We start from the raw sequence: 18,349 nt of genomic DNA, 5'->3' as shown, positions 1-18,349 counted from the left end.
CTGCCTCTCCCTAAGCACTGAAATATTTGACTTGGAGAATGATACATTGTTCTCCTGGAATATTAGACAATGCCACTCAACTGACATGGGCCAGGGAAGCCTTCAAACATGGAGAGTGCAACTTATTTTTCAAAGGACTTCAGGGAGAAAAAAATGCAGCCTAGAAAACAATATTCATGGGAAAACTACATTCACTTCCTTCCTACTGAGATCCTCACAAATAATAGGAAGTGATGAGGAATCAATCGAGAATTCTGAGTTCCCTTGGGAAAAAAATTTAAACAACGCTCAAAGAAGCCTTCAAAACACATGCATTCAAGAAATCACACCCATAAAAGTCCCTGGAAATCATTTTGGTACCTAAAAAAAAGTGACTGGATTTGACCATACATGGCAACCTGCAGTTACTTTACTCTATTTTCATTGTTAAGTCAATGATAGCATTTACCATGTGCCAGACGTTTCCACATTCTTTTCAGACGACTCCTTTAATCCTCCTAACAACCCCACGAGGCCCCATGGTAGGGAAGGAAACCGAAGCAATGGGAGGTGAAGGAACGGGCCCATGGTCACAGAGAAATGGCAGGATCGGTATCCAAATCCAGACCCACTGGCTCCAGACTCTCTGTTCTTAAGCATTACACATGTTTAATGTCTTCTGAAACAACCAAATAATAAAGTGAGAAGGGAACCTACAGACGGTCTCTGCCCACCGAATTAGGATTTTAAATGCAATCACTGTGGGCCCACCTTCTCTGTTCCAGTGAGGAGTGCCTTTTTCTCAGGCCCTCTGGAACACGCAATGCTCTGAGCCCACCTGAAAAGTGAGGAGTCATCTGGCAAACTGGGGAGATTGTTCCAAATACGGTGCTCGCTTACTTAAAGGTGGAACAAAGGTGTGCTGCAGGATAACAGAAGGTTTCTCTACTCCAGAACCTGTCTTCTTCCCAGTTCTATCAATAGAGAGTTACTTAACTTACCGAGATCCTCTTTTGAGATACAGATATCCTCTGGGACAGTTTGATCTATGTCAACCATGTCCCAGCATGCGTTGTTTTTAATTTGACCACCACTTAGCTCAGAAGAGTCTCAACTTTTATTGCACACAATGGAAGGAGAGAAAGAAATGTACAGCTAAACTGATTTTCAACACTTCTATCCATTTCCCCCCTCCTCATCTCTGAAAGATTATTCCAGACCCAGCCTCTGAAACCGATCCTGTCCTTATAGAGAGTTTGAGAAATTCGGTCAACATGGCAGCTGGTCCCACTCATGACTTACACCAGGTTTTTTTCTAACCAGGTCCTCATCTTATTTTCTGAGCCTGCATCTCTCCTCAGACAACACTTGGTCTGGTGGTCTAGTTCCTCTGAGAACTAGAGGAACTGAATCTTTATCCAGTCTTCCCTCCAACTCCAACCCTGGGGCAGCTGGGGGCTTCTGTCAGACTTGCAGAAGCCAGGAACACCTCCTTCCAGTCTCCCCATGCTGGCTGCAACACCCACCCAACTCCAGTCTGTTCGAGTCTTATTCTCCCAGCATCTGACAGTCCCGAAGCGTCTGCCCCTCACTGCCCTTCCAGAACGTGTCCGGTTTGCTTTTATGTTAGAATTACGTGGGGGAGCTTTTCAGATATGTTGGGTTTCGATCGGATTAGTGAAAGCAAACTCTCTAGAGATGGGTCCAGTGTACTGATACTTTCAAAATTTTCTAGATAAGCCTCACATATACTCAGGAATGAGAGTCACTACGCTATATTAATTTCTCGCAAATCTCAATGTGCACACATATAACCTGGGGATGTTGTAAAAATGGAGGTGCTGGTTCAGTAGGTATGGGTGGGGCCTGAGTTTTCACATTTCCTACAAAATTCCAAGTGTTGACTTTGATGTTGTCCATGGACTGCTCTTTAAGTAGCAAGGCCCCAGACCAGTGGTTCTCAAAGTGTGGTTAAGAATCATTTGGGAAGGCGCCTGGATGGCTCAGTCGGTTGAGTGTCCAACTCTTGATCTCGGCTCAGGTTGTGATCTCACAGCCATGGGATCGAGCCCCGCATCTGGCTCTCTGCTGAGCATGGAGACTGCTTGGGATCTCTCTCTCCATCTCTCTCTCTGCCCCTCACCCATGCATGCACATGCACCTGCTCTCTGGTGCACGCTCTCTCTCTCAAATAAATATTTTTTTTTTAGAAAAAAGAATCACTTGGGGACTTGTTAGAGATGCAAAATTCCCGACCTCGCCCCAGATCTACTAAATCAGAAACTGGGGATGGGATCCGGCAAAGGCTTTGACAAGCCTTCCAGGTCACTCTGATGCCTGCTACAGTTTGAGCACCACTGGCCTAGATGGCAGTGTGCAACCACGAAAGCCGCATATATAATTCAAAATTTTCTAGTTGCCACATTAAAAAAAAAACACAATTAAACAGGTAAAATTCATTTTAACAGTTTCCTTAACCTAGGATGTCTGAGGTATTCACAGTTCAATATATAATCAATATAAAACATGAGTTTACATTCTTTTTTTATAGTAAGTCTTCAAAATTCAGTGTGCATTTTACAATCATAGGACATCTCAGTCACATGTTAAATGCTCAATAGCCCGTGTATCCACCATATTGGACAGCCAAACTCTAGACTTAGAACAGTGATAATAGTATTAATTTTTATTGAGTGCTGGCTATGTGTCAGGCATTACTCGGTTAAGCATTTTATGTGATTATATAAGCCCTACCACAACCCTGTGGATTGGTACTATTACCATCCCCATTTTATACACAGGAGGGGTTATGCCAAAGCCGTTATCTGTTGTTTCACCAATATAGGAAGCCCACTCCCATATAAGCATCCGCAATTATTTTAAATCATTTTGTGTATAAAAACCAAAATCAAAGAGAGAAAAAAATATGATAAAATCATGAAGATTACTACTATTAGAACAGTTGCTAAGACATCAGTCGCTTGTAAAAGTCACGGTGGTTGGGCGAGTAGAAAAGACCAAATATGCTATCTTCTGATTTTTAAAAATGTGCCAAAAGTCCAACTTGCACTCTTCTGTGCCAGCAAATCTGCTGAAAGGTGTTACCTGCCTGGCTGTTTGGACAGTTGGGATCTCTGGGGAATGGCGGGACCTTGATGAGTCATGACGCAAGACAGGGCTCATCCTGAATGCAAGCAGCTAGCAGGGTCAGAACCTGTCCGTTTAAGTGGAGACTGTGACGTAAAATGACTCTAGTAATAGCTAAACATGAGGCAATGGGCTTCTCTCAGTGTTCGTGTGGAAAGCAGGAGGTTTGGAATTTAAAGGTAATGGCTGCCTTGGTGGTCTTCCTTTCGTTAACTTCCATAGTGTTGCAAAGACAGCCCATTTTCACACATATTTTTCTTTTCATTATAAACTATACAGAGGAAAAAGGAAAAACAATTAAAAAGAATTTCTATCTGAGGCTCGAATTTGCCAGAATTCCCATCTCTTGTTTTGCCAAGTAAAGTACCCTTTTTGAAACTGGCAGGTAAAAAAAAAAAAAAAAGGGGGTGCCTGGGTGGCTCAGTCGGTTGAGCGTCCGACTTCAGCTCAGGTCACGATCTTGCGGTCCGTGAGTTCAAGCCCCGCGTCAGGCTCTAGGATGGCCCAGAGCCTGGAGCCTGCTTCCGATTCTGTGTCTCCCTGTCTCTCTGCCCCTCCCACATTCATGCTCTGTCTCTCTCTGTCTCAAAAATAAATAAATGTTAAAAAAAAAAAATTAAAAAAAAAAACTGGCAGGTATTGGTGACATAGTAAAATGTGACCATTTAAAATAAATGAACAGAAAAATACATGATTCTAGAGAGATTTTTAAAATTCTGCTATGTATTTTTAAAATAAAAATTTTTTTTAATTTGATTAGATATTTCAAACTTAAGTTATAGGTTTTTTTTCATTTAGAGGTCTGTGTAGTTTTTTAATTTTTTAATGTTTATTTATTTTTGAGAGAGACAGAGCATGAGCAGGGGAGAGGCAGAGAGACAGAGAGAGGCAAAGAGAGAGAGAGAGAGAGAGAGAGAGAATCCGAAGCAGGCTCCATGCTCTGAGTTGTTGGCACAAGGCCTGATGCGGAGCTCGAACTCACAGACCCAGACCTCAAGATCATGACCTGAGCTGAAATCGGACACTTAACCGACTGAGCCCCCAGGCACCCCATCCGTATAGCTTTATAGTGTAGGGTAGCTGAAGGATTTCACTATTTTATCACAAGACTTGAAATAGCAGTCATGTAACCGTGTTTTTTTTTTTTATGTATCATGCATAATCTTCAGTATTTTCTATCATCAGTTCCAGTGTCTTTAACTGTAAAGACACAGTTGGACTTGATCTGAGCCTCTAGCAACCAACCTTCACAACATCCATTATCAAATACATCCAGGTGGTTTCCACACTGGACTAAGGATCAGGGACCCTTCTCCCACCCCTTCTTAGCAGTGCTTTCTCCCTGCCTAAGCATTCTCTAGGTTACAGGAGTAGAGAGACAGAGCAGTCAGGGATTTCACAGACGCGGAATACAGGTTTTTAAGAAAATACCTAAGTGTGTTTTTGGGTAGGAAGTAACGGATCTTCCTTCTTAGGGGTGCTGTCAAAGGCACAGTAAAGCCACAGAAGCCAGAAGTTGGTCTGATGGCCACCCATAGCATCTCCCTGCAGTCCCAGTCGAGAGAAATCCCGATCTCCCGTGGCCATGGTTTGAAGTCTCCTCATGTGACCAAGAGATTGTAACAAATGCTCTGTATTCTTTATTCTTGCTGCCTCGGTGTGCTGTGAGCCTTCTGAGGCAAGGACCCTGTTTATTTCCCTCACTCTTGTTATTCTCACCATGTGTGACACACAGGAGGCTCGCAAGTACCGGCCACACAAATTGCTGAATGAATGAACAGCACTCCTAGATCTTAATTTGTAATTCTAGAAATAAAGTGAAAGCCCCAAGTCTGCTGCTCGTTGTTGGTGACCCAATCTGAATTACTCCTTTGGAAGCACAAGCAAGGGATCCGTGTCTGTCTGCATCATGTCACTGAATGGTCCCCAGTCGCTGCCAACAGATAAGAAATGTCAACAGCTTAACCCAGTAGCTTTCAAAAATAGCACGGTTGACGAAACTGGAAATTTAGGTGCGTGCGAGAAATAAACCATTTGTGTTCAGGCTTAAGAAGGATAGGGTGACAACAGACATTCCTCGGAGAGATCTAAAATATTTTTTAAGACCCCCAGAAGCGAGTAATCATCAGAAGAAACCTCTTCCCTCTCAATAAGGCACAAAGAGGACACCTTCTTTTCAACACATCAGGTAAGTCATTCGGAAAACCTGAGGACTGCGGCACGGCACCGTGTGTCTTTAAGATTTCAGTCCAGTTGTTTTTGCTGTTGTTGTTTTCAACAGTGCTGGAAGTTTTCCTCAAAATGTAAATGAGTATTTGTACAGCGAACCACGTTGTCGTGGGTTTCCTGGTTCGTGCCCCCCCCCCCCCCACCACCACGTGGGGAAAGGGGGAGGGAGGTGGCGACTCAGGGAAGGCTTTTTCATCCCTTTGCAGACAACTCCGGCTGCTGTTAATGCTGAAAATAGCTCAAATGCTCTCAGAACAGTGGCACCACCCAGCAGCTGGGATTCTTTCCCTCTCTTATTTGCCATCTCTCTTGCCTTTTTTTCCTTCAGACACTTGGATTGGACTTAATCTTAAACCTCTGGAGTTCAAGACCTTTTAAAAAGGGCTAAATAAACAACCTCTACATGTAAAAGGCCACTGACTCCTACTTCCTCTGTTTAGAGCAACTGTTGAGCCCAGCTGCCTGGAGGTAAGATTTTTTTTTTTTTTTCCTTCTGGAATTATTTCATTGGTTTCTGATATGTGTCTGACGATCGTCTCTGACATAACTCATTTATAGTGAAGGTATGGGGTGGCTGTGCACGATTTGCAGGTAAATGTGGTGTTCCGGAATACAGCAATGGCATCTGGACATTTCTGTGGCTGTACTTTTAAACTTTGCTCAAAGCTCTCTGTCACGTTGACCTGTGATACATACTGGCCTGAGACTGAGCTACATCAGAACTCCAATTAACCTGACGGCCAGCAGTGAGAGGGTCCAGACATCGTAATTTTGTTGTTTAGACTGTTTACTTATTTTTAACTTTCTAAGGGCATGGAAAAAGAAAAAAAAAGGAAAAAGCTGCAACCACCTGAGCCAAGAAAATGTCAGTAATTAGTCTTTAAGGAGAATGAGATAGCTCTATTTTATTTTGTTCTTGGATCACCGCTTTGTTCCTTGCTAATGTGGAAGAGGTTTTTTTTTATGTTTCATTTTTAAAAATTTTTATGTTCCTGCCACAGTTCAGGTGACCTGGTTTTGAAAATGCTTTACCTAGCTAAAGGTCTTTGGCTAGGAGGTTTCTGTAACGGGACAGTACAGTATTCTGGAAAGTCTTCTGTGCCTCTCCCCTCGCCCTCCTTATGCTCATGCTTGACATTTTGCAAAGTACTTTGATCTGTGGACTTTAACTTCAAACACAGCAGTTAACTTTGATTGTGGGTATTTACTGTGTTCAGTGAAACGACTTTTTTTTTTTTTCCTCAATGCTTTTATACCATTTCCTTTCAATAATCTATGTGGCTTTGGTTTTCCTTACTGATGATGTCTGAGGTTTTACTTGTATAGGAACTCCCAACTCAAAGGAAAAGACTGTTTTATGGGAAGGTCTCTCACCTCTCACCATACAGGCTTTAGGACAACTCTCTGCACCCCCTCTGAGCAGACGTGTGAAAGCAGCGAAGGACGGTGCATACAACCTGATTCTATCAACCCCTCCCTTGAGTTGCCCTGTTGCCTCAAAATTACAATGTGCCTTGGGGCCTAATGTTGCTTTTTCAACATGGACACTGAAATCCTTGGAATTTAGATTCTTGTCTCCAAAGAAGTTTATTTGGTATCTCAGACCACATGGCAAAAGAAAACATGCATTTTAAACACACTGATCTTCTGGGTAACTTTTAAACAATACAAACGGACAAAAAATTACAAGAAAGACATTTTCCAAGAAGGAAAACTAGGGGAAAAAAACAGAAAGAAAGAAAAACGCTTTGTAGCCAAAAGTCTGCTATGTGAGTGAAACATCTGCTAAATGAGGGATAAGAATTTTTTTTTTTAATGAATTTCTTAGAATTGGCCAAGTGGAACAGTTTCTCGCCATGCAGTAGGCTTTTAAATGTTCTCTTTACTTTGAAGAAAACTCGTGTGTTAATTACATTGCTCTGTTAGCCTTTGCTTCCCTAGCCCAAGCAGAGGGTGTTTTCAAAGTCCTCTGCTAGGTACTGAGCTTGACGTTCCCTGGCACAGGGTCCCCGTGTGTTGTGTTCAGGTTAGGAGTAGAACGAGCCTAATCCTGTCAGGAGACTGCTTCAGTCCCAGCCAAGGAAGTGGCTCCTTACAGCGAACACAGTCTGCTCTCTGTAGCCTGCACCTTGCTGGGAAGGAAAGCAAGTGGCCGCAGGACAAGTTTTCAGAGGGCTGAAGCTACAAAGGATGCTATGGGTTCGGAGGTCCCTTTAGATTCGAAATAGAGGCAAGATAAGCTCTAGAGTTTGAGTTTAGTAGGAAAACCTAGAGATGCGCCCTCTGGTTTTTATTTCCAAAAGTTGGACATTTAATTGCTACCTTTTTCCTTTCAAATCTGCATTTTAAGGAGTCTCTTCATCCTCACATTTCTGCATACAAATTTTAAATCCTCCGGCTACTTTGAGCACGTGCTTCACTGCTTCCTAGGGCCTTGGAGGGTCTAGAATTTTCTCCCCCGGAGTACCAGGAAGCCTTGATTTGGCATTGATGAGCGCAGATATATGCTGAAGGCAACATAAGTTTAGTTGCAGAATCCAGTGGCACCAAGATGAAGTGCATTTGGAAGATGACAGACAGCCATTTCATTCTCCGGCAAGTCATTTTTTTCTGTTTTGTTCTTGTTGAGCGGTTTTCTGTTTGTTTGCCTCTTTACTTCCCTTCACCCCTTAATTTTACTCTGAAACTTGGGATTGTTTGAATGTGAAACTCAAGGTGAAAGCTAGCCAAAGCCACTGAGTTTCACACAGGTTCCACATGAAAGAAGTATTCTACCCAGGCTTGCTCGAAACTTGGCCCATGTTTTACCAAAAGTTTCATGAATGTCAGTGAGCCTGGACTTGAAACACAATCCAAAACTGGTGACTTCTGGCGACTTTGAGGCTTTATTGTGTGAGTATAGAATCTGTCAAACAAGGACACCCATTATTTTCATATCTTCTACTGTAATTTCATGTGTACACACATTTTCCCCAATAAACTCTCATTTGTTCGGTGGTATTTGAAGGCCAGGTTCAATCCTAATATGAATTTTTATAGCTGTGGTATTTAAACATTGGCAAATAGAAGTCTGCATTTCAACTTCCAATGCAGTCTGAACCACAGTGGTGTGAACGTGTTGGTGTAATTCAGCTGAAGGAAGGAAGTCCCAGGAGAGTCATGGAATGTCTTTCTTTGCTTAAATATACCTCTGTGCTCATGAGGAACAAACAGTAACATTTTGTCCAGGTCTATCCGCTTGACAGTATGCCTTTTGTTCCCCCTCCAAAGGTGGTGTCAAATATATTGGTGGAAAAATAATAAACTTCCAGATATTTTTTTTTTCACCTGCTCAACCGATACACTCCTAGGGAACATTGTAAGCATTGAAAAGTTCAGTACTATTACTTGTAATGTAATGTATACTGAGAATAAAGGAGTACTCAGCAGACTCAATTTCCTTCAGAAAAGCTGGGTGACCTAGACCTGATGTGTGTATTAATAGTCAGATGGTGCAGGGTTTTGAAGGTGTGTGTGTGTGTGTGTGTGTGTGTGTTTATGTAAGTAGGGGTAGTGGTGGGTAGAGAGGAAGAGGGGACTTGTGAGCTTTGCTCAGCAAATCTGTCACATCTGAAACAAAAAATAATCAAGCCCAGGATCGGAAAACATTCCTTTCTTTTGTTGATCACATAAATACGTATTGGCTGAACACTGAATTGGGGGGAAGGGGATATTTTTCTCATTAAAGACACCAAGGATTACATTCTGATCACTAGGATTCCAGAAAGGGTAAATAATCTCTAATAGAAACATGACCAGTTAAGAGACTTACATAGCTAGAGATGAACTTGCATGAGTCAGTTTCAGAAAGATTTTAATGCTACTATGACCACTACAGGTGCTAAGACAGCCAGAGAACTCAGATTTGATGATGTCTTTTCATTAGCTGGAGGGTTTCTGAACTCATTTGAGGCATTTTCCTCAAAATAAATTTATAACCTCACTAAAGATTTAGTTTGACTAAATGTAATGAGATTTACAGTCATTCGTTTATTATTTATTTTTATTTATTTATTATAAAATTAAATTGCCATCAAAATAGTTTGAAAATTTTATAATCTTATTCTTAAAATAGGCTTGTCAAAGATATAGTTTGCATTTTTGCAGGCGATGTACAAAACGTACCTGATCCCGTACTAAATAAGGCCTTTGCAAAGCTGACAGTAACAAAGATCTCCTGTGTAAGAGCTGCATTATAACACTGACTTATTCATAATGTACTATATCTGATTTTGTTATCCCAAAACTAATACAATAGATGAAAGAAAGATGCACAAATGAAGGTGCTAGAGGAAATAAGAGAAAAAAATTGAGGACCATTCTACCGGGGGGGGGGGTTCTCCCTAAACACATCGTTGTACCAAGAGTCTGATATTTTGAAAACTATCCTCCATAATAATACATAAAGAGGGAAAAGGTAAAAATACCAGGCTGACAAATGCCCATCAACTGATGAATGGATAAAGAAGTGATTGATATGTATTGTGGGGGGGGTGGGGGTAGGGATGTGTATGTGTGTGTGTGTGTGTGTATACATACATATATATACATTCTTGTTCCATTCACATACATATAATACATTCTAGTTCCATTCACATTGTTGTAAATGGCAAGATTTCATTCTTTTTGATGGCTGGCTAATATTCCATTATATATGTATGTGTGTGTGTATGCACACACACACACACATACACACACATACATATATAATGGAATATTAGCCAGCCATCAAAAAGAATGAAATCTTGCCATTTGCAACAATGTGAATGGAACTAGAACGTATTATGCTAAGCAAAGTAAGTCAGAGAAAGACAAATGTCATATGATTTAACTCATATGTGGAATTTAAGATACAAAATAGATGAACATAAGGGAAGGGAAGGGAAAATAAGATAAAAACAGAGAGGGAGGCAAACCATGAAAGACTCTTAAATACAGAGAACAAACCGAGGGTTGCTGGAGAGGAGGAGGGGGATGAGCTAAATGGGTGATGGGCATTGAGGAGGGCACTTGTGATGAGCACTGGGTGTTATGTGTAAGTGATGAATCACTGGGTTCTACTCGTGAAACCATTATTACAGTATATGTTGACTAACTTGGATTTAAATAAAATTTTTTAAAAGGCTGAAAATAAACTTCAAATTTGTGCATATGCAAATGTTTCTTTAAATCATAAAAAAAGACCGTCTTTCAAGAATGACTTCACTAGTCATTTAGGAACACAAAAATCAGTCACTTAAAAATCTTCTCTTGGGCTCACTTTATTGTCAGAAAAACGGAGTCCGTGTAGTACTTATCCATTCTCTAAGGGTATATTATTATAGCCCATATTTATAGTATTGCATTATTTTTCTTAAAAAAATTAGTGTAAGTGATAGATATCGGTGACAGATACCATGATCAGACCATGATGACACAACAGGGTCCCTGCCCAGGTAGGGCCAAAGAGGATTATTTACCCAAACCAGATAAAACAATCATTTCTAGGAAAGTCATCCTTTTCTAACTAAATATTTATTTGTTATTTGGGTATTATAAGTTTCTCTGAAATAAGTAGTATTTTAAATAATCCTTTAATAATTATAATACTAAAACATCACAATGATCTTAAGGCCTTCTCCCATCTATCCAAGATGGACTGTCAAAAAGATGTGGGCAGAAACTGTGTCAGGGGATGGTGAGGTCTCCTTGCCACTCTCATCCTGGGCTTTATCCTGGGGAATCATGAAGTAGGCGACCCCAGTGACACTCTAAGTCTCTCCTATACCAATTAGGAAGTACAGCCCACTCGGGCCATGGGCTAGAGTTAGGACAGAGGTGGGAGGAGAAGGAGACCCCCCTTCCCTCTGTACTTGGGAAGAAGGCCTTCCTAAGTTTCTTGGTTCAACTTTCTTTTCACCTGGCTCTTCTCTTATTTCCCCTTTTCTTCTTCCAGGAGAAACAAAGGTCTTCTCTGCAAATTTTGCCATTTTTGAGTTGTTGGAGGAGGAAAAAAATCCAAGGGAGTTAGCTCTGGGGTCTATGAGATTCACACACACTACAAGGCTAGCCCACGGCCACCTGAGTTAGAAGAACACTGCATGTGTGCCACCGGTAGAGCTGTGTTTAGGTACTGTTGAATAGTTCATACTAGGATAAAAATTAAGTAGATATGAGGGACGCCTTTCAGGTCAAAACAATATCCATTTTTTCAATGTTTATTTATTTATTTTGGAGAGAGGAAAAAAAGCAGGGGAAGATCAGAGGGAGAAGGGAAGAAAGAGAATCCCAAGCTGACTCTGCCTTGTCAGCAGGGAGCCCGACATGGGGCTTGAACTCATGAAGTGTGAGATCGTGACCTGAGCCAAAATCAAGTCAGACATTCACAACCGACTGAGCCACCCAGGCACCCCAAAATATCCATTTTTTAAAATCAAACTTTTTATTTTAGAACAATTTTAAATTTAGAGAAAAATTGTGAAGATAGGGCCAGAGTCCCCATACACCCCCCACCAACTTTCTGCTACTATTAACCGCTGACATGAACATGGTAACTTTGTTACAATTAATGGACAATATTGATATGTTATTAGCTAAAGTCCATACTTTATTCATACTTCCCTAGTGTATACCTAATGTCCTTCTTCTCTTCCAGGATCCCATCTGGAATATTATGTTATTTCAGTCATGTTTTCTTAGTCATGTCCTCTTGGCTCTGACAGCTTATTAGCCTTTCCTTGTTTTTGCTGGCCTGGATAGTTTTGAGGAGTACTGGTCAGGTATTTTGTAGAATATCTTCCTATTGGAAGTTGTCCAGTTCTTTCTCATGATTAGACTGGGGTTATGGGGTTTTGGAAGGAAGATCACAAAGGTAAGGTGCCATTCTCATCACGTCATATCAAGTGCACATGCTATCAGCATGAGGTATCACTGTTGATGTTGACCTTGATCACCTGGCTGAGGGAGTATCTGTCAGGTTTCTCCACTGTAACATTAACCTTTCCTCCCCTTTCCTTACTGTACTCTTCCAGAGGCAGTCACTTTGAGCAGCACACGCTTAAGAAGTAGAGAGTTATACTCCTCCTCTTGATGGAGTATTTACATAAATTATTTGGAGTTCTTCATGAGAGATTGATTTAAATTCAATTTATTTATTTGTTTTTTTTAAATTTATTTAAATTCAATCATTTGTATCAGTATGAGCACATGGATATATATTTTACACTTTGCATTATAATCCAATACTACTTAAGTAAAGTAGTGGCTCAAACTGCGTTGTGCAAATGGTTCCAGCTGTAGCCATTGGCCTCTCGTTTCACTAGGCTCCTATGGCCTTTGACATAGTCCCATCATTGTGAGGATTTTCCCCCTGGTACTATAAGATACTTCAGGCTCATTTTATAGATTCCCTGTCCCAGTCCTAGAATCAGCCATTTCTTCAATGAGCCATGGTTCCTTTTATTTAAAAAATGATACTAGAAACCAAAACCAGAACATCTATTTTAATTTTTTTTTTATTATTGAGAGACAAAGCATGAGCAGGGGAGGGGCAGAGAGAGGGGGAGACACAGAATCTGAAGCAGGTTCCAGGCTCTGAGCTGTCCTCCCAGAGCCCCACGTGGGGCTTGAACTCACAAACCACGAGATCATGACCTGAGCCGAAGTGGGACGCTCAACCGACTGAGCCACCCAGGCGCCCCTCTATTTTAATTTTTGAATGTGACATTATCACTTAGTTTTTCACTGGAAAAAAATTTTCTTTTTGTATATGCACTCTCAGTCTGTAGCTGATAATATCTTGGTATGTACGTAAGGATAGCCTTTCTTGATTTTTTTCAGAGTAGCAGGACACATGCTGCCCACCTTTCTGTGATTTTGAAACAAATTTAATTCACTATGACCAAATTTGTTCCTTGTTGTTAGTTTTGGTGGGAGACTGAAAGTCTTAGATGTTGCCTTTAAGTCTTAAATGTACTATTGAAAGGCAGGAATCAGTTGTTTCTTCCTTAAATAGATAAGAACATCTGACAGAAGTAGAAACAAGAAAAGGAGACCAGCTGGTGTAGAGCATGAGCCGTCAGGACTGCTCCGTACTGCCCTCTTCAACTAGCCTTTGCCCTAGACACTAAAAGTCTATCCACAAAATAACTGCACCTGTAATTTTATTTACCATTCAGTATTATCAGAGATAATAGGTTGTATGTTGATTGTTTCACCAAATGCATAGCTATTTCATATTCAATAATTGCTTTGATTTTCTTGGTTGTCTATTTAATCTAGGGTGCTATCACTCTTACCATGGGGTTGGTCATGCAGGCATTATGTTCCCCAGTGCACACATGAGGACACAGACACCCAGATAAGCTGCCGCATCATCCTTTTTATGTCCCTAGCAAATAGCAAATGGTAGATTGGCTTTCATGTCGAGATTTTTAAAGTGTTCCATTCTACCCAGTTATACGATACAAAGGTATAAAACAGGTTAGAAATAATAGCCAAAGAATAATAAGAAAATGGCCAGCCCAAGCAATAAAGGAGATATTTCTGAATTATAACAAGTTTTAACTTTCTGTACTTCACTGAGAAAAAAGCATAAGCAAACAAAAGCAAATCTGAAGGTTACAGAGAAAGCCATGAATGTGCCACTAGCATAATGAACGAAAGGCTATATATAACTAGGCTGATAGACACAAGATACAGGCAGGAAAAAGAAATAAGGTTTAGCAACTTGACACGGTTTAAGGAAAATACTGAGTTCTCTTATAGAAGGTCAGTTCGGTATTAGGAAGTATAGTATGGAAACATTAATCTCCTGTTCTAAATCTAACTTTTGGCTTGAAAAAAAGAAACTGAATTTAGTTTAATGGAAAACCACACGTCCAGCATGTGTTTTTAAAGCATTGCACTTTGATGACTTTGACCCGTTGCATACCCTGGTTCCAGTACAACTTTGAATTGGTTTAATTCTAGTGGAGCCATTGCTCTTGACATGCATTCAGCTCAGTGGTACTTCTCTCATTCAATTTTGCAAACCTAAGAAATTTGGTTGGTTTTGAATTTAGCTCCAAATAGAAGTTTTGTGCTTGTTTGAACTGACCATTTAAACATTTTAAAACCATTTTGCAGCACTCAACTTTTAGAACAAATTCTTACTGTTAAAAACAACCCAAGAAAGTCGAAAAGTTACATAGGGGTACCTTATAAGTGGATTTCATGAACGTACAACCAAATACAGCTAAGAAATATACTTTTGATCTAAGATCAAAAATATTTTCTTTTTTTTTTTTTAATTTTTTTTTTCAACGTTTATTTATTTTTGGGACAGAGAGAGACAGAGCATGAACGGGGGAGGGGCAGAGAGAGAGACACAGAATCGGAAACGGCTCCAGGCTCTGAGCCATCAGCCCAGAGCCTGACGCGGGGCTCGAACTCACGGACCGCGAGATCGTGACCTGGCTGAAGTCGGACGCTTAACCGACTGCGCCACCCAGGCGCCCCAAAAATATTTTCTATTCTACATTTATCTTGTTTATTCTGAAAGCATTCACTCTTTTAAAAATGGTTAATATACTGAGACTAAAGACCATGGTTAAAAGTGGAAAATTATCCAAATGCAAATACGGCTATCTAAACATGCAGTTAGATTAGCAACCCTATCCTGTGGTCCCAGCAGAGCCACGTTTTAGAAGGTATGGCCTGGCACCTGACCGACCTTCACGTGCACATCTGTGAATAGACCAGAACAGTGAGACTATACTGAAAGCTTCAGCAGGACAGTGTTGGTGATAAATAAAGAAGTTTTGTGCTAATTCAAGAGGGGTGTTAAATGTCAAACTAAGAGATCCAGGCCACATTCTCAAGTAGGAAGTGGTCATTACCCTTGACTCTGTGCAGGGCAATAAAAATGCTTACTTTTGGGAGAAGTGAAATAGCTTATAGAGTGTCAGCTCTTAGTCACGGAATTTAAAGAAGAAATCAAATTATTTGCTATAAAAATCATTTTATAATTGGAAATATAAAGTATTTTACATTTTCTATTTAATTTATTTAACTAAAATTTTAAATAAACTATAAATTGCTTTTATAATTTGAAATAAAAGTTATTCACATAGAATGTAAATTTTAACATGTTAACTTCGTATAACAATTAAACAACTGTTTATAAATTGTTTACTATAAAAATCAATATTTCTGACATGAAGCTGAATCATTGAAATTTTCCTTTTTATCAAGGAAAATATAATTATCTTCATTCAAGGCAGAATTAAACGAAAGTTAGATGTAAACAAGTTTCTAAACTTTATATTGATAACACAGAAGGCCGTAGCTTATGATACAGTTTTCAAAAATAAGAAGAATAAAAAAACTCAGTGAAAAAGTAAATGCAGTAGGAATTAGATGATTTATTATGGAAAGAATAATGCAAGTGTTTTTTGTAAATATATATATATATTTTTTTTAAGATGACTACGGATCTTTAACATAAAATACATTTTCGTTTGTGTTTGAGCAATTCTACTTGAAAAATTAATGAATGTATTTCATGTTCCAAAATTTACTTAGAGTTGGCATTCAGGCTTTGTCTCACATGGGGGGATTCATCACATAATAAGCACAGCTTGTGCAAAAACCTGTAAAAACGTGTCTAGAAGCAAAGTGATAATTTCTATGCTAAGCTGAGAAAATTTGATTGCAGTGAGATTTTTCTCTTCCTTAGAACATTTTATCTATGTTGGATATTGAAATTAAACAAAAAGCATTGGGAGTTAAAAGTCATCTGTGTCCACATCAGAATTTTATATGTTCACACATATCCTTTTCCTAATCAATATTCTGAATGACTAAATAAAAGCATTTGTGTAAAAACACTTGGCAGAAAACCATTTCGTGTTTCTCAGTGAACATTACTGCTTTATAAATTTAACACTTGACTGTACTTATTAATTGAAGAAGAATGGTCTGCATATAATTAAGAAAGGAAGACAATTCGGAGTTTACTAGTAAAACCGAATACTGTTTTCAGCGACCACAGATAACTACTCCTACTGCCTTAAGCAATTTATATTTATTGAATGAGGTATTCTCATAAAGATCTTTTTATGCTGCTTCAGTCATGATTTCTGAGAGACTCTTTTTCCCATCCTATGTGAATCATACAGGATTTGAGGGGTAAAACCTTACACTCTGACTATGGACCAACCTCAATGCAGGAGAGACTGATGGCACCTAATCTTTCCAGAGAACAATTCATAACCAGACATAGAGAGGAAAGGCTTTCACCTTTAAAAAAAAAAAAAAAAAAAAAAAGGCATCCATCAAAACCCTGTATCAGGAAAGCACACAGAAACATATGGACTGAAAAATATGAAATTCAGACACTGGAGGCAGGGAGGAAGTTTCAATCAGAGAGATGTACAACAGGCTTTAACTGAATTCAAATGTCTTCTATTTTAAGATGAATGGTGGGTACGTGGATATTTGTTATATTATTCTCTTTTGAATGCCTGAATAAAGACCTTCATCAAAAAGTCTTTTCCCTCTATTTCCCATGCCTTAAGTTTAAGGTATATTCTGTAAACAGGATATATTTTAAATATATTGCTCAGTTGCTAACATTGAGAGATAATATTAATTTTTTTTATTTAAACCAGGCCAGATTTTCTGAAAATTTACAAAGAGGAAACAGTACAACAGACGGTATCATGTTTGGCCTATATTTCTATATTTTTGCCTAGAGTCCAAAACTTCTTCCAATGGTGAATCAGAAAAGAAAATGAATTTAGTTCTTTAGCAGACAAGTATCTACTGTAAACCTACATTCAGGATCATTTTTCCTAATGTATCGTTCCACAAACATTGTTACATACAATTCTTAGAACCTACTAAATGTGTTTGGGGTGCCTTGGTCGCCCAGTCTGTTAAGGGTCTGACTCTTGATCTCGGCTCAGGTCATGATGTCACGGTTCATGAGATCAATCCCAGCATCAGGCTCTGTGCTGACAGTACGGAACCTGATTTGGATTCTCTCTCTCGCTCTCTCTCTGCCTGTCCCCTGCTCACTCTCTCTCTCACTCTCTCTCTGTTTCTCTCTCTCTCTCTCAAAGTAAATAAGTAAACGTTAAAAAAAAGAACCTACTACATGTGATATTTACTCTTTAAACTACTAACTATTTTGTCATTATGCTTTATGAGAATTTGTAATGGGGTTTGGATCTAGCAGGGAGTAAGTAAGTGTATTTTATCTTACATTTTTAACATTGGCTTTGGCCTAAGAGATGGAGAAGAAAGGATTCTTGTTTTAAGATTCTCTATGCAATAAATGTAGGAAAACATACATGCAATCCTCTCAGTTCCCAAGGACCAAAGGTACAGTTAGAGATGCATGAGTTCCAAGTTAACACGATACTGTGCAAAGTGAGTGCTGCCTATGTTTAATACAAAGACTTCACTCTGTAACTTAATACATTTCTTAAAATGTAATTTATTTAAAACATTTACACATTACAACTATTCCTTAATTTTTACATTAAGGGGGGGAAAAACCCTAATGATTTTTCATTACCATTTGGCGGGAATCAATATCTAATTTTGAGGATTTTTTAAAATATGTATTTGTTCGTCCATTCATTCATTCATTCATACATTTTATGCAATCTCTACACCCAATGTGGGATCGAACTCACAACCCTAAGATCAAGAGCTGCATGCTCTTCTGACTGAGCCAGCCACACACCCCAATTTTGAGAATTATTATTCTGATTTTTTTCTATTTGTTTTATAGAGAGAATCATTCCAATATGCTCAATTGGAAAAGCTGGCAGACATTACTGTATTTTTAGGAGTTTTGACAAATGATGGATAGTACTGAATAATTTTTTTTTTATTACAAGTAATTTTACATGTAGTCTGAAAACTCAGTACATGCCAAAAATTCATTATTTTAGGAGCATCTGGGTGGCTCAGTCAGTTAAGTGTC

At 39.3% G+C, this 18,349-nt stretch overlaps 2 protein-coding genes across 22 annotated transcripts in view; one reads left to right on the top strand and one right to left on the bottom strand.

Annotated features, from left to right (window-relative positions):
• CB1H4orf47 (chromosome B1 C4orf47 homolog) overlaps positions 1-18,349 on the bottom strand; it is a 533,217-nt gene that overhangs the window by 186,032 nt on the left and 328,836 nt on the right. The gene's annotated exons all lie outside the window — the stretch shown is intronic.
• SORBS2 (sorbin and SH3 domain containing 2) overlaps positions 1-18,349 on the top strand; it is a 221,302-nt gene that overhangs the window by 32,330 nt on the left and 170,623 nt on the right. For 4 of the 21 annotated variants that reach the window (XM_053216306.1, XM_053216307.1, XM_027077169.2 and 1 more), the window contains exon 2: positions 5,684-5,823. The gene's annotated coding sequence lies outside the window, so the exon portion shown is untranslated. Of the gene's footprint in view, positions 1-4,304; positions 5,315-5,348; positions 5,824-18,349 lie in introns of those variants that run through there. The other 17 variants (XM_053216291.1, XM_053216289.1, XM_053216296.1 and 14 more) reach the window with 14 other exon arrangements.

Source organism: Acinonyx jubatus, chromosome B1 (genome assembly GCF_027475565.1).
Source record: "Acinonyx jubatus isolate Ajub_Pintada_27869175 chromosome B1, VMU_Ajub_asm_v1.0, whole genome shotgun sequence".
Taxonomy (NCBI): Eukaryota; Metazoa; Chordata; class Mammalia; order Carnivora; family Felidae; genus Acinonyx; species Acinonyx jubatus.
This window is presented reverse-complemented; position numbering and strand designations above follow the sequence as displayed.